Here is an 18,163-nt window from a genome sequence, read left to right as displayed (position 1 = left end):
GTGTACCGAGTTTCATATTATTACATGCAAGTGTGTTTGATTTATGGACAAGTTTTCGGATCCCGTTCCAGGGGGCGCTGTCGAGCCCCCCTGCCACGCCCGGGTACCAGCTTCAGCCAGGCCCTGATGGCCGCGGGTTCTGACCCGTGTGCAAAGTTTCAAGAGTTTTCGAGCATGTTAAGGGCCCCAAAAGTGCCCGAAAGGTTGACAAAATAATAATAATAATAATAAATATAGCTGCGAGCAGCGATTACGGGCCCAAGCCGGTGGCACCGCCACCCCGGTGCCTTTAGTTACCTAAAGGCACCGGGGTGGCGGTACCGCCGGCTTTGGCCCTCCATCGCTGCTCGCAGCTATATTTATATATATATATATATATATATATATATATATATATATATAAATATATATATATATATTATACAAACATATATATATATATATATATATATGTATTTATATATGTGTATATATATATATATATATATATATTATACAAACATATATATATATATGTATTTATATATGTGTATATATATATATATATTATACAAACATATATATATATATCTGTATTAATATATGTGTATATATATATATATACACCGTTCAAAAGTTTGGGGTCAGGAAGATTTTTAATGTTTTTAGGAGAAGTCTCTTCTGCTCACCAAGGCTGCATTTATTTGATTAAAAATACAAACAAAAACAGTAATATTGTGAAATATTATTCCAATTTACAACAGCTGTTTTCTATTTTAAAATATTTTACACTGTAATTAATTTATGTGATCAAAGCTGAGTTTTCAGCATCATTACTCCCGTCTTCAGTGTCACATGATCCTTCAGAAACCATTCTAATATGATGATTGATGGTCAATAAATATTAATTATTATTTTCAATGTTGAAAACAGTTGTGTACAGATTTTTTTTCAAAATGCGTTGATGAATGTAAAGTTCAAAAGAACAGCATTTATTTCAAATATAATTTTTTTAACATTATAAATGTCTTTACTGTAACTTTTAATCAGTTTAACTCATTCTCGATGAATAAAAGTATTGATTTATTTTATTTCTTTTCCCCAAAAATAAAATTAAAATTATTACTGACCCCAAACTTCTGAACGGTAGTGTTTAATGTTACAAAAGCTTTAGATTTCAGATAAATGCTGTTCTTTTGAACTTTCTATTCATCAAAGACTGTACACAACTGTTTTCGACATTTAAAATAATAATGAATGTTTCTTGAGCATCAATCATCATATTAGAATAATTTCTGAAGGATCATGTGACAGTGACGACTGGAGTAATGATGCTGAAAACTCAGCTTTGATCACAGGAATAAATAACAGTTTAAAATATATTAAAATAGAAAGCAGCTGTTTTAAATTGGAATAATATTTTACAATATTACTGTTTTTGTTTGTATTTTTAATCAAATAAATGCAGCCTTGGTGAGCAGAAGAAACTTCGCTTAAAAATCTTACTGACGCCAAATTTTTGAACAGTAGTGTATATATATTATATAAAAATGTAAGGGATAAGACACAGATAATTTTACTTGCCTGACCTGATTAGAACAATGAAAAAAACTTATATGAAAAAATAACTTGGGAATCAATAAAACGGGGGCGCGATTGAACAGTGGACACATAAAAACATACTCTGTCATTTTGTTCAGAACATCATTCAAACTGCAAAGTGTTAACTTATATTTTTGTACAGTAGCAATAAAACACAACATTGTGCTTTTTTAAAATACATTCAAGCAATCCGCCCCGAAAATGAAACTAAAATGCTCACGGCTGCACAGGCATTCATAATGGTGCGCGTCCTCAGCGAGGAACGAGCAGAACAGAGTCAACGTTTTTTAGGTCATTCCTCCTTCCATAGGAATTTATTGAAAACGCTCGCTCTGCTCCGCACCATTATCAATGTCCGTGCGGACGAACATATTTTACTTTCGTTTTTAAGTTAGCGATTAAAAAGCCCCCAGCGGTGTCACACGTCAGTCAACCAGTGGTAAAATATTCTCACCGTCACATACCTAGTATATTTTTATATAGATATAATAGGCCTACCTGATTTTGAACACAAGAGGGCAGTATAGCACTATGTTTGACTTTATTTATTTATTGTTTAGACTAAACAACCATTCTGGCAGTTTTTAAACTTAAACATTCTTAAATTGAAAAAAAAGAATAAAATGAGTTAAGTTCTGATATTTGTATACTTTTATATAGTAATAAATGGTGTATAATTACATTTTTAGAATATATGAGCCTTTGAGTGTTTCCTTTTTAGACAATACTTTAATCCCTCGCCATAGCAAAACCGTTTGAGATATTTATTATCCGTTCACAATTTAGCATCATTAATATATTTTTATCATGTTGAAAAAGTTTGGTGGGAATAAAATAAACCACTTAGATAAAGGTGGCTAAAAATTCAGAGGCTGATTTAGCAAAAAAATCCACATTCAGACCAAAATATCTGACTTCCTGATGGTCAGAGCTAATGACTTTAAATTAGAAAGTTGTCCGGCTCGATGAGACCAATATACGTACTGATTTTTGTAATTGTGGGTAAAACTAACCCCCCCACTTTTGTCAAAAACATTTTGAAAGTGACACACTTCCTGCTGCCAGTTGGTGGCGCTATAACTTTGACTCACAATAGTTACATCCATCTGATCGGCCTCTTACCACGAACACACTGCTGAAGTTTCATCAAGATCAGTTAATGCATGCAGAAGTTATTCCACTTCGTGTTTCTCTTTTCTCGCCATAAATTCGATTCCTCGCCACGGCCAAACCGTTCGAGATATCAAAAATCCGTCCGCAATTTAGCATCCTCAAAGTCTTGACTACATGCACACCGAGTTTGGAGGGGACACGGTGAATTTTCTAGGAGGAGTATTTCACATTCCACAGCAAGCGTTTTCCAAACAACCCATAATAGCCGACTTCCTGTTGGGCTGGCGTAAAACTTGACCAGGGGAAAGTTGTTCGGCACAATGAGATCTATATGTGTACCGAGTTTCATATTAATTCATGCAAGCGTGTTTGATATATGGACCAAGTTTTAGAACCCCGTTCAAGGGGGCGCTGTTGAGCCCCCCAGCCACGCCCGGGTACCAGCTTCAGCCCGTCCCTGATGGCAGGGGGTTCTGACTTGTGTGCAAAGTTTCAAGAGTTTTTGAGCACGTTAAGGACCCCAAAAGCCCCTGAAACCTTGATTAACAATATAAAAGCAATAGTCAAATCCCCCCCTCCCCTCACACACACAGAGACACAGAGAGAGAGAGAGAAAATTCTCCAAAAAATCACATTCAAACAAAAATATCTGACTTCCTGTTGCTTTTAGCTAATGAGTGTAAATTAGAAAGTTGTCCGGCTCGATGAGAACAATATACGTAGCGAGTTTTGTGACTCTTTGTAAAACTAAGCCCCCATTTTTTACTAAAGGTGGCGCTACTGAGCCATTCCACCACGCCCGTTTCTGAAACTTTGCACATGTCTACTGGATAATAAATGTGATGTGTCTGTTGAGTTTCATGCATTTTCAAGTATGTGAAGAGTCTCAAAAGCATCCGAAAAGAATATTAAAGTTTGATGCGTTGCCACGGCAACATTATTAAAGATATCAATAATCCTTTCACAGGTCTACATCTGCCGTGTGTTTACATTATACACATACAGTTTGAAGCAAATCGGGTAAAAATAAGAGGGTGATTTCAAAGCATTTTGAAAGTGACACACTTCCTGCTGCCAGTTGGTGGCGCTATAACTTTGACTCACAATAGTCACATCCATGTGATCGGCCTCTTACAACGAACACACTGCTGAAGTTTAATCAAGATCAGTTAATGTATGCAGAAGTTATAACACACTTCCTGTTTCCATTATTCGCCATAAATTCGTTTCCTCGCCACGGCCAAACCGTTCGAGATATCAAAAATCCGTCCGCAATTTAGCATCCTCAATGTCTTGACTTCATGCTGACCGAGTTTGGAGCCGATTGGATGAATTCCCTAGGAGGAGTACATTAAATTCCACAGCATGCGTTTCCAAACAACCCATAATAGCCGACTTCCTGTTGGGCTGGCGTAAAACTTAGAGCACGAAAGTTGTTCGGCCCGATGAGATCTATATCTGTTCCGAGTTTCATATTATTACATGCAAGTGTGTTTGATTTATGGACAAGTGTTCGGATTCCGTTCCAGGGGGCGCTGTTGAGCCCCCCTGCCACGCCCGGGTACCAGCTTCAGCCCGGCCCTAATGGCCGCAGGTTCTGACCTGTGTGCAAAGTTTCATGAGTTTTTGAGCACGTTAAAGGCCCCAAAAGCCCCCGAACCCTTGAACAACAATAATAATAATAATAATAATAATAATAATAAATATAGCTGCGAGCAGCGATTGCGGGCCCAAGCCGGTGGCACCGCAACCCCGGTGCCTTTAGTTACCTAAAGGCACCGGGGTGGCGGTGCCGCCGGCTTTGGCCCTTCATCGCTGCTCGCAGCTATATTTATATATATATATATATATATATATATATATATATATATATATATATACATACATACATACATACATAGGCTACATATATGTATATATATATATATATATATATATATATATATATATACATATATACATATACATATATATATATATATATATATATATATATATATATATTTATGTGTGTATGTGTGTGTGTATATATATATACATTTTAAGTTGCAATCAACAGTTGATAATAAATGTATTACTGATCAATGGTAACAAGGTTGCGCTGCTGAGGCTCGTGCAGCTTCTCCAGGAGAAACGTAAACAAATGAGCGCAGCACACAAAAAAGAAACCCAGTTAACAACATAATGACTATAAAAATTACAAATATGGAGTTTTTATATATTTTATAACCTATGATAGAGTTAAGCAACCTCACTTGACGAGTAGGCTACTGTTTCCTGAATACAATCACGATTGAAACTGTGACATTGATTTCATACAACAGGTTAATAAACAGTTATAATTAAGTCACTTACATTTTAGATGCAATATTGACTGTTTTTGTTCTGTTTCAGCAGCAAAAATAGTTAAACAAAGATCACAGCAGAGCCGTCGCGCATCTCACAGCAACTTGTTTTCTCATTACTGAATGATTCAGCATTTTGAACGAATCGGTTGACTCAAAGATTCAATGATCAATCCATAAACATCTGTCCCAATCATGAATGACTCAGTCATTCGAACGAATCGTTTGAACGAATGAATCAATGGCTCGCTCATTAAGACGGTCGCCTGGCGACACCTAATGGCGGTTTAGTGTTATGTTTAAAAGTATCATTCTTTTCAACGTGTGTGCACCATTATCAATGTCCGTGCGGACGTCCGAATTTTACTTTCACTTTTATATTAGCGATTTAAAAGCACCCGCTCGTGTCACACGTCGATTAACCGATGGGAAAATATCCTCACAGTCATATACCTAATACATTTATATTTAAATACAATATAGGCCTACCTAGTAAAAAGTTTAATATACTATTTTTATATCCTTTTGGACACAAGAGGGCAGTATAGCCCTATGTTTGCTTTTTTGTTGAACCAAATAGCACTAAATAGCCTGTTTTTAACTTTTTTTATACTTCTTGAATTGCAAAAACAGAATAAAATGGGTTTAGTTCTAATATTTGTATAATTTTATATAAAAATAAACGGTGTATAATTACATTTGTAGAAGGTATGAGATGTTTTCTGATTCCTTTTTTGACATTACTTTAATCCCTCGCCATATCAAAACCGTTTGAGATATTCAATATCCGTTCACAATTTAGCATCTTTAATGTATTTTCATCATGTTGAAAAAGTTTGGTGGGAATAAAATAAATAGTTTAAGAGGAGTGGCTAAAAATTCAGAGGCTGATTTTGCAAAAAAATCCACATTCAGACCAAAATATCTGACTTCCTGATGGCCGGAGCTAATGAATGTAAATTAGAAAGTTGTCCGGCTTGATGAGTACAATATACAAACTATTTTTTTTTTACTGTAGTTAAAACTAACCCGCCCACTTTTGTCAAAAGCATGTTGAAAGTGACACACTTCCTGCTGCCAGTTGGTGGCGCTATAACTTTGACTCACAATAGTTACATCCATCTGATCGGCCTCTTACCACGAACACACTGCTGAAGTTTCATCAAGATCAGTTAATGTATGCAGAAGTTATTCCACTTCGTGTTTCTCTTTTCTCGCCATAAATTCGTTTCCTCGCCACGGCCAAACCCTTCGAGATATCAAAAATCCGTCCGCAATTTAGAATCCTCAATGTCTTGACTTCATGCACACCGAGTTTGGTGGGGATTGGATGAATTCTCTAGGAGGAGTACTTCGCATTCCACAGCAAGCGTTTTCCAAACAACCCATAATAGCCGACTTCCTGTTGGGCTGGCGTAGAACTTGACCGGGGGAAAGTTGTTCGGCCCGATGATATCTATATGTGTACCGAGTTTCAAATTAATTCATGCAAGCGTGTTTGATCTATGGACCAAGTTTTGGGACCCCGTTCAAGGGGGCGCTGTTGAGCCCCCCTGCCACGCCCGGGTACCAGCTTCAACCCGTCCCTGATGGCAGGGGGTTCCGACTTGTATGTAAAGTTTCAAGAGTTTTTGAGCACGTTAAGGACCCCAAAAGCCCCTGAAACCTTGATTAACAATATAAAAGCAATAGTCAAATCCCCCCTCCCCTCACACACACAGAAACACAGAGAGAGGGAGAGAAAATTCTTCAGAAAATCCACATTCAAACCAAAATATCTCTCTTCCTGTTGGTCGGAGATCGTTAATGTAAATGAGAAAGTTGTCCGTCTTGATGAGAACAATACACATACCAAGTTTTGTTGCTGTTGATAAAACTAACACCCCCACTTATGACTAAAGGTGGCGCTACTGAGCCCCTCACCACGCCCGTTTCTGAAACTTTGCACATGTCTACGGGCTAATAAATGTGATGTGTCTGTCGAGTTTCATCCAATTTCAAGTATGTTAAGAGTCTCAAAAGCATCAAAAAAGAATATTAAAGTTTGAAGCGTTGCCATGGCAACAGTATTAAAGATATCAAAAATCCTTTCACAGGTCTACATCTGCCGTGTGTTTACATTATACACATAAACTTTGAAGCAAATCGGGTAAAAATAAGAGGGTGATTTCAAAGCATTTTGAAAGGGACACACTTCCTGCTGCCAGTTGGTGGCGCTATAACTTTGACTCACAATAGTCACATCCATGTGATCGGCCTCTTACAACGAACACACTGCTGAAGTTTCATCAAGATCAGATAATGTATGCAGAAGTTATAACACACTTCCTGTTTGCATTATTCGCCATAAATTCGTTTCCTCGCCACGGCCAAACCGTTCGAGATATCAAAAATCCGTCCGCAATTTAGCATTCTCAATGCCTTGACTTCATGCACACCGAGTTTTGTGGTGATCGGGTGAATTCCCTAGGAGAAGTGTTTCAAATAACAGACCATGCGTTTCCAAACAACCCTTAATAGCCGACTTCCTGTTGGGCTGGCGTAAAACTTAGAGCACGAAAGTTGTTCGGCCCAATGAGATCTATATGTGTACCGAGTTTCATATTATTACATGAAAGCGTGTTTGATATATGGACCAAGTTTTCAGACTGCACTCGAACCCCATTCAAGGGGGCGCTGTCGAGCCGCCCTGCCACGCCCGGGTACCATCTTCAGCCCGGCCCTAATGGCCGCAGCTTCTGACCTGTGTGCAAAGTTTCATGAGTTTTTGAGCACGTTAAGGGCCCCAAAAGCCCCCGAAACCTTGAACAACAATAATAATAATAATAATAATAATAATAATCCTAACGAAAACAATAGGGCCTTCGCCCTTTCAGGGCTTGGGCCCTAATAATAATAATCCTAACGAAAACAATAGGGCCTTCGCCCCTTCAGGGCTTGGGCCCTAAATATAGCTGCGAGCAGCGATTGCGGGCCCAAGCCGGTGGCACCGCCACCCTGGTGCCTTTAGTTACACTAAAGGCACCGGGGTGGTGGTGTCACCGGCTTGGGCCCTCCATCGCTGCTCGCAGCTATAATTATATATATATATATATATATATATATATATATATATATATAATAAAGACGGGAAATTTTACTTGTCTTACCTTATTCTGATTTTATGATACACTCAAAATATTCCACAACAAATCCTTTAAATTTAATGTAAAAATAAAAACGAAAGTAAGTGTTGGGCTCACGTAACCCTTTCATTAGAATCAAAACGTTTCAACAGTTGCGATGTATTTGGATGCTAAACTATTCTTTATTATAGGCTTTGTACTTCACTCGTGTTCCAATATCGACGGAAAAAATCATCCTCTTCACACGCGCAAAAATGTGCTTGGAAAAATCACAGTGGAGCAGTGCTTACTGTGAATGTACGAATTGTACTACTGACTATTTAAACAGCAGTGTGTATATGTTGGGTTTACTATTTTATTATATTTTATTAAGGCTATAATGAACAGGCTGCAATGTCAAGTTTGCAATGCTGGAATGTGTGTGTGATTTAACAGTAGACACATAAAAACATAATTGGCACATAATTTTGTTCATACAGGACATAATTCAAACTGCAAAGTGTTTACTTATATTTATATACACTCGCAATAAAACACAACATTGTGCTTTTGTAAAATAAATTCAAGCAATCCACCCCCCGAAATGGCATTCATTTTAAAATTAAACTAAAAGCTCCTGGCTAAACAGGCATTCATAACTGTGAGCGCCCACGGCGAGGAACGAGCAGAACAGAGCGAACGTTTTTTAGTTAATTCCTACTTCCATAGGAATTAATTGAAAATGCTCGCTCTACTCAGCACCATTATTAAAGTCTGTGCAGACATCTGTATTTTACTTTAAGTTAGCGATTTAAAAGCCCCCAGCGGTGTCACACGTCGATTAACCGACATCCCTAATATATTTATATATATATACAATAGGCCTACCTGAAAGAGAATTTGGCTTGCCCGACCAGAGTAGCCTGATTTGAACGTCAATGACAAAAAATAACTTGGGAATCACTAAAACGAGAGATTATTCTAATTTTATTACATTCATTTTAAGTTGCAATCAACAGTTGATAATAAATGTATTACTGATCAATGGTAAACAAGGTTGCGCTGCTGAGGCTCGTGCAGCTTCTCCAGGAGAAACGTAAACAAATGAGCGCAGCACACAAAAAAGAAACCCAGTTAACAACATACTGACTATAAAAATTACAAATATGGAGTTTTTATATATTTTATAACCTATGATAGAGTTAAGCAACCTCACATGACGAGTAGGCTACCGTTTCCTGAATACAATCACGATTGAAACTGTGACATTGATTTCATACAACAGGTTAATAAACAGTTATAATTAAGTCACTTACATTTTAGATGCAATATTGACTGTTTTTGTTCTGTTTCAGTAGCAAAAATAGTTAAACAAAGATCACAGCAGAACCGTTGCGCATCTCACAGCAACTTGTTTTCTCATTACTGAATGATTCAGCATTTAGAACGGATCGGTTGACTCAAAGATTCAATGATCAATCCATAAACATCTGTCTCAATCATGAATGACTCAGTCATTCGAACGAATCGTTTGAACGAATGAATCAATGACTCGCTCATTAAGACGGTCGCCTGGCGACACCTAATGACGGTTTAGTGTTACGTTTAAAAGTATCATTCTTTCCAACGTGTGTGCACCATTATCAATGTCCGTGTGGACGTCCGAATTTTACTTTCACTTTTATATTAGCGATTTAAAAGCACCCGCTCGTGTCACACGTCGATTAACCGTTGGGAAAATATCCTCACAGTCATATACCTAATACATTTATATTTAAATACAATATAGGCCTACCTAGTAAAAAGTTTTATATACTATATTTATATCCTTTTGGACACAAGAGGGCAGTATAGCCCTATATTTGCTTTTTTGTTGAACCAAATAGCACTAAATAGCCTGTTTTTAACTTTTTTTATACTTCTTGAATTGCAAAAACAGAATAAAATGGGTTTAGTTCTAATATTTGTATAATTTTATATAAAAATAAACGGTGTATAATTACATTTGTAGAAGATATGAGATGTTTTCTGATTCCTTTTTTGACATTACTTTAATCCCTCGCCATATCAAAACCGTTTGAAATATTCAATATCCGTTCACAATTTAGAATCTTTAATGTATTTTCATCATGTTGAAAAAGTTTGGTGGGAATAAAATAAATAGTTTAAGAGGAGTGGCTAAAAATTCAGAGGTTGATTTTGCAAAAAAATCCACATTCAGACCAAAATATCTGACTTCCTGATGGCCGGAGCTAATGAATGTAAATTAGAAAGTTGTCCGACTTGATGAGTACAATATACAAACTATTTTTTTTTTACTGTAGTTAAAACTAACCCGCCCACTTTTGTCAAAATCATGTTGAAAGTGACACACTTCCTGCTGCCAGTTGGTGGCGCTATAACTTTGACTCACAATAGTTACATCCATCTGATCGGCCTCTTACCACGAACACACTGCTGAAGTTTCATCAAGATCAGTTAATGTATGCAGAAGTTATTCCACTTCGTGTTTCTCTTTTCTCGCCATAAATTCGTTTCCTCGCCACGGCCAAACCGTTCGAGATATCAAAAATCCGTCCGCAATTTAGAATCCTCAATGTCTTGACTTCATGCACACCGAGTTTGGTGGGGATTGGATGAATTCTCTAGGAGGAGTACTTCGCATTCCACAGCAAGCGTTTTCCAAACAACCCATAATAGCCGACTTCCTGTTGGGCTGGCGTAAAACTTAGAGCAGGAAAGTTGTTCGGCCCGATGATATCTATATGTGTACCGAGTTTCAAATTAATTCATGCAAGCGTGTTTGATCTATGGACCAAGTTTTGGGACCCCGTTCAAGGGGGCGCTGTTGAGCCCCCCTGCCACGCCCGGGTACCAGCTTCAACCCGTCCCTGATGGCAGGGGGTTCCGACTTGTATGTAAAGTTTCAAGAGTTTTTGAGCACGTTAAGGACCCCAAAAGCCCCTGAAACCTTGATTAACAATATAAAAGCAATAGTCAAATCCCCCCTCCCCTCACACACACAGAGACACAGAGAGAGGGAGAGAAAATTCTTCAGAAAATCCACATTCAAACCAAAATATCTCTCTTCCTGTTGGTCGGAGATCGTTAATGTAAATTAGAAAGTTGTCCGTCTTGATGAGAACAATACACATACCAAGTTTTGTTGCTGTTGATAAAACTAACCCCCCCACTTATGACTAAAGGTGGCGCTACTGAGCCCCTCACCACGCCCGTTTCTGAAACTTTGCACATGTCTACGGGCTAATAAATGTGATGTGTCTGTCGAGTTTCATCCAATTTCAAGTATGTTAAGAGTCTCAAAAGCATCAAGAAAGAATATTAAAGTTTGAAGCGTTGCCATGGCAACAGTATTAAAGATATCAAAAATCCTTTCACAGGTCTACATCTGCCGTGTGTTTACATTATACACATAAACTTTGAAGCAAATCGGGTAAAAATAAGAGGGTGATTTCAAAGCATTTTGAAAGGGACACACTTCCTGCTGCCAGTTGGTGGCGCTATAACTTTTACTCACAATAGTCACATCCATGTGATCGGCCTCTTACAATGAACACACTGCTGAAGTTTAATCAAGATCAGTTAATGTATGCAGAAGTTATAACACACTTCCTGTTTCCATTATTCGCCATCAATTCGTGTCCTCGCCACGGCCAAACCGTTCGAGATATCAAAAATCTGTCCGCAATTTAGCATCCTCAATGTCTTGACTTCATGCTGACTGAGTTTGGAGGCGAATGGATGAATTCCCTAGGAGGAGTACATTAAATTCCACAGCATGCGTTTCCAAACAACCCATAATAGCCGACTTCCTGTTGGGCTGGCGTAAAAAGTAAAAGTACGAAAGTTGTTTGGCCCGATGAGATCTATATGTGTATTGAGTTTCATATTATTACATGCAAGCATGTCTGATTTATGGACCAAACTTTCGGACCCCGTTCAAGGGGGCGCTGTTGAGCCCCCCTGCCACGCCCGGGTACCAGCTTCAGCCCGGCCCTGATGGCCGCAGGTTCTGACCTGTGTGCAAAATTTCAAGAGTTTTCGAGCATGTTAAAGGCCCCAAAAATGCCCGAAAGGTTGACAGAAAAATAATAATAATAATAATAATAATAATAAATATAGCTGCGAGCAGCGATTGCGGGCCCAAGCCGGTGGCACCGCAACCCCGGTGCCTTTAGTTACCTAAAGGCACCGGGGTGGCGGTGCCGCCGGCTTTGGCCCTCCATCGCTGCTCGCAGCTATATTTATATATATATATATATATATATATATATATATATATATATATATGTGCGCGCATCTCACGGCAACTTGTTTTCTCATTACTGAATGATTCAGCATTTTGAACGAATCGGTTGACTCAAAGATTCAATGATCAATCCATAAACATCTGTCTCAATCATGAATGACTCAGTCATTCGAACGAATCGTTTGAATGAATGAATCAATGACTCGCTCATTAAGACGGTCGCCTGGCGACACCTAATGGCGGTTTAGTGTTATGTTTAAAAGTATCATTCTTTCCAACGTGTGTGCACCATTATCAATGTCCGTGCGGACGTCCGAATTTTACTTTCACTTTTATATTAGCGATTTAAAAGCACCCGCTCGTGTCACACGTCGATTAACCGATGGGAAAATATCCTCACAGTCATATACCTAATACATTTTTATTTAAATACAATATAGGCCTACCTAGTAAAAAGTTTAATATACTATTTGTATATCCTTTTGGACACAAGAGGGCAGAATAGCCCTATGTTTGCTTTTTTGTTGAACCAAATAGCACTAAATAGCCTGTTTTTAACTTTTTTTATACTTCTTGAATTGCAAAAACAGAATAAAATGGGTTTAGTTCTAATATTTGTATAATTTTATATAAAAATAAACGGTGTATAATTACATTTGTAGAAGATATGAGATGTTTTCTGATTCCTTTTTTGACATTACTTTAATCCCTCGCCATATCAAAACCGTTTGAGATATTCAATATCCGTTCACAATTTAGCATCTTTAATGTATTTTCATCATGTTGAAAAAGTTTGGTGTGAATAAAATAAACCACTTAGCAGGACTGGGTAAAAATTCAGAGGCTGATTTTGCAAAGAAATCCACATTCAAACCAAAATATCTGACTTCCTGATGGCCGGAGCTAATGAATGTAAATTCGAAAGTTGTCCGGCTTGATGAGTACAATATACAAACTATTTTTTTTTTACTGTAGTTAAAACTAACCCGCCCACTTTTGTCAAAAGCATGTTGAAAGTGACACACTTCCTGCTGCCAGTTGGTGGCGCTATAACTTTGACTCACAATAGTTACATCCATCTGATCGGCCTCTTACCACGAACACACTGCTGAAGTTTCATCAAGATCAGTTAATGTATGCAGAAGTTATTCCACTTCGTGTTTCTCTTTTCTCGCCATAAATTCGTTTCCTCGCCACGGCCAAACCGTTCGAGATATCAAAAATCCGTCCGCAATTTAGAATCCTCAATGTCTTGACTTCATGCACACCGAGTTTGGTGGGGATTGGATGAATTCTCTAGGAGGAGTACTTCGCATTCCACAGCAAGCGTTTTCCAAACAACCCATAATAGCCGACTTCCTGTTGGGCTGGCGTAAAACTTAGAGCACGAAAGTTGTTCGGCCCGATGAGATCTATATGTGTACCGAGTTTCATATCATTACATGCAAGTGTGTTTGATTTATGGACAAGTGTTCGGATCCCGTTCCAGGGGGCGCTGTTGAGCCCCCCTGCCACGCCCGGGTACCAGCTTCAGCCCGGCCCTGATGGCCGCACGTTCTGACCTGTGTGCAAAGTTTCAGGAGTTTTCGAGCACGTTTAAGGCCCCAAAAGCCCCTGAAACCTTGAAAAACAGGAATTTTAAACAAATCTCACTCAAAAGACAAATCCCCCCACCCCTCACACACACAGAGACGCAGAGGCAGAGAGAGAGAGGGAGAGAATTCTCCAAAAAATCACATTCAAACCAAAATATCTCACTTCCTGTTGGTCACAGCTTATGACTATAAATTAGAAAGTTGTCCGGCTTGATGAGAACAATATACATAACGATTTTTGTGACTCTACTTAAAACTAAGCCCCCACTTATGACTAAAGGTGGCGCTACTGAGCCCCTCACCACGCCCGTTTCTGAAACTTTGCACATGTCTACGGGCTAATAAATGTGATGTGTCTGTCGAGTTTCATCCAATTTCAAGTATGTTAAGAGTCTCAAAAGCATCAAAAAAGAATATTAAAGTTTGAAGCGTTGCCATGGCAACAGTATTAAAGATATCAAAAATCCTTTCACAGGTCTACATCTGCTGTGTGTTTACATTATACACATAAACTTTGAAGCAAATCGGGTAAAAATAAGAGGGTGATTTCAAAGCATTTTGAAAGGGACACACTTCCAGCTGCCAGTTGGTGGCGCTATAACTTTGACTCACAATAGTCACATCCATGTGATCGGCCTCTTACAACGAACACACTGCTGAAGTTTAATCAAGATCAGTTAATGTATGCAGAAGTTATAACACACTTCCTGTTTCCATTATTCGCCATCAATTCGTGTCCTCGCCACGGCCAAACCGTTCGAGATATAAAAAATCTGTCCGCAATTTAGCATCCTCAATGTCTTGACTTCATGCTGACTGAGTTTGGAGGCGAATGGATGAATTCCCTAGGAGGAGTACATTAAATTCCACAGCATGCGTTTCCAAACAACCCATAATAGCCGACTTCCTGTTGGGCTGGCGTAAAAAGTAAAAGTACGAAAGTTGTTCGGCCCGATGAGATCTATATGTGTACCAAGTTTCATATTATTACATGCAAGCGTGTCTGAATTATGGACCAAGTTTTCGGACCCCGTTCAAGGGGGCGCTGTCGAGCCCCCCTGCCACACCCGGGTACCAGCTTCAGCCCGGCCCTGATGGCCGCGGGTTCTGACCCGTGTGCAAAGTTTCAAGAGTTTTCGAGCACGTTAAGGGTCTCAAAAGTGCCCGAAAGGTTGACAGAAAAATAAGAATAAGAAGAATAATAATAATAAAATATAGCTGCGAGCAGCGATTGCGGGCCCAAGCCGGTGGCACCGCCACCCTGGTGCCTTTAGTTACACTAAAGGCACCGGGGTGGCGGTTTCACCGGCTTGGGCCCTCCATCGCTGCTCGCAGCTATATTTATATATATATATATATATATATATATATATATATATATATATATATATATATATAAAACAAAAAAAACAAAAACAAAATATATATATATATATATATATATTTTTTTTTTTTTAAGTGTGTTTATATATATATATATATATATATATATATATATATATATATATATATATATATATATATATAACATTTTTTGGATGCTAAACATTTGTTTATTATAGGCTTTGTACTTCACTCACGTTCCACTATTGAAGGGAAAAATTATCCTCTTCACATGCGCAAATATGTGCTTGGAAACATCACAGTTTAGCGGTGATTACTGTGTTTAAATAGTCAGTACAATTCATACTATTCAGAGCAGTGTAATTTTTATATGTTAGGTTGACTATTTTATTATTATATTTTATAAAGGCTATAATGAACAGACTGCGATATCAAGATTGCAATGCGCTCGCTCTGCACCATTATCAATGTCCGTGCGGACGAACATATTTTACTTTCGTTTTTAAGTTACCGATTCAAAAGCCCCCAGCGGTGTCACACATCGATTAACCGGTGGGAAAATTTTCTCACAGTCACATCCCTAATATATTTATATATAAATACAATAGGCCAATCTGAAAGAGAATTTTACTTGCCCGACCAGAGTAGCCTGATTAGAACGTCAATGACAAAAAAATAACTTGGGAATCACTAAAACGAGAGATTATTCTAATTTTATTACATTCATTTTAAGTTGCAATCAACAGTTGTTAATAAATGGATTACCAGTAATCAGTTGATCAATGGTAACAAGGTTGCGCTGCTGAGGCTCATGCAGCTTCTCCAGAAGAAATGTAAACAAATGAGATCAGCACACAAAAAACAAACTCAGTTAACAACTTACTGACTATAAAAATTATAAATATGGAGTTTTGATATATTTTATAACAGTTAAGCAACCTCACTTGACGAGAAGGCTGTTTCCTGAATACAATCACGATTGAAACTGTGACATTGATTTCATACAACAGGTTAAAAAACAGTTACAATCAAGTCACTTACATTTTAGATGCAATATTGACTGTTTTTGTTCTGTTTCAGCAGCGAAAATAGTTAAACAAAAAGATCACAGCAGAATCATCACGCGCATCTCTCAGCAATGTGTTTTCTCATTTCTGAATGTTTCAGCATTTTGAACGAATCGGTTGACTCAAAGATTGAATGATCAATCCATAAACATATGTCTTAATCATGAATGACTCAGTCATTCAAACGAATCGTTTGAACGAATGAATCAATGACTCACTCATTAAGACGGTCGCCTGGCGACACTTAATGGCGGTTTAGTGTTATGTTTAAAAGTATCATTCTTTCCAACGTGTGTGTGATTTGTGTGTGCAACATTATCAATGTCCGTGCGGACGTCCGTTTTTTACTTTCACTTTTATATTAGCGATTTAAAAGCACCCGCTCGTGTCACACGTCGATTAACCGTTGGGAAAATATCCTCACAGTCATATACCTAATACATTTATATTTAAATACAATATAGGCCTACCTAGTAAAAAGTTTAATATACTATATTTATATCCTTTTGGACACAAGAGGGCAGTATAGCCCTATATTTGCTTTTTTTGTTGAACCAAATAGCACTAAATAGCCTGTTTTTAACTTTTTTATACTTCTTGAATTGCAAAAACAGAATAAAATGGGTTTAGTTCTAATATTTGTATAATTTTATATAAAAATAAACGGTGTATAATTACATTTGTAGAAGATATGAGATGTTTTCTGATTCCTTTTTTGACATTACTTTAATCCCTCGCCATATCAAAACCATTTAAAAGCACCCGCTCGTGTCACACGTCGATTAACCGGTGGGAAAATATCCTCAGACACATACCTAATAAATGTATATTTAAATACAATATTGGCCTACCTAGTAAAAAGTTGTATATACTATTTTGATGTCCTTTTGGACACAAGAGGGCAGAATAGCCCTATGCATGACTTTTTTTTTTTTTTTTTACTTTACTGTTTTTAATTTTAGAATAAAATTAGAATAAAATTCTTTTTAAAAACAGAAAAAAATGGGTTTAGTTGTAATATTTGTATACTTTTATATAGAAATAAATGGTATATAATTACATTTTTAGAAGATTTGAGGCTTTTTAGTGTTTCCTTTTTGGACATTAATCCCTCGCCATAGCAAAACCGTTTGAGATATTTATTATCCGTTCACAATTTAGCATATTTAATGTATTTTCATCATGTTGAAAAAGTTTGGTGGGAATAAAATAAATAGTTTAAGAGGAGTGGCTAAAAATTCAGAGGCTGATTTAGCAAAAAAATCCACATTCAGACCAAAATATCTGACTTCCTGATGGCCGGAGCTAATGAATGTAAATTAGAAAGTTGTCCGGCTTGATGAGTACAATATACAAACTATTTTTTTTTTACTGTAGTTAAAACTAACCCCCCCACTTTTGTCAAAAGCATGTTGAAAGTGACACACTTCCTGCTGCCAGTTGGTGGCGCTATAACTTTGACTCACAATAGTTACATCCATCTGATCGGCCTCTTACCACGGACACACTGCTGAAGTTTCATCAAGATCAGTTAATGTATGCAGAAGTTATTCCACTTCGTGTTTCTCTTTTCTCGCCATAAATTCGTTTCCTCGCCACGGCCAAACCGTTCGAGATATCAAAAATCCGTCCGCAATTTAGAATCCTCAATGTCTTGACTTCATGCACACCGAGGTTGGTGGGGATTGGATGAATTCTCTAGGAGGAGTACTTCGCATTCCACAGCAAGCGTTTTCCAAACAAC

The 18,163-nt window shown here is 37.8% G+C and overlaps 1 protein-coding gene across 2 annotated transcripts in view; it reads left to right on the top strand.

Annotated features, from left to right (window-relative positions):
• The window catches only part of LOC309510869 (E3 ubiquitin/ISG15 ligase TRIM25-like), a 56,720-nt gene that overhangs the window by 21,987 nt on the left and 16,570 nt on the right, over nt 1–18,163 (top strand). The gene's annotated exons all lie outside the window — the stretch shown is intronic.

The sequence above is a fragment of the Leuciscus leuciscus genome, assembly GCF_965113295.1.
Source record: "Leuciscus leuciscus genome assembly, chromosome: 1".
NCBI classification, from domain to species: domain Eukaryota; kingdom Metazoa; phylum Chordata; class Actinopteri; order Cypriniformes; family Leuciscidae; genus Leuciscus; species Leuciscus leuciscus.
The sequence above is the reverse complement of the archived record's forward strand: the minus strand, read 5'-3'. Positions and strand labels throughout refer to the sequence as shown.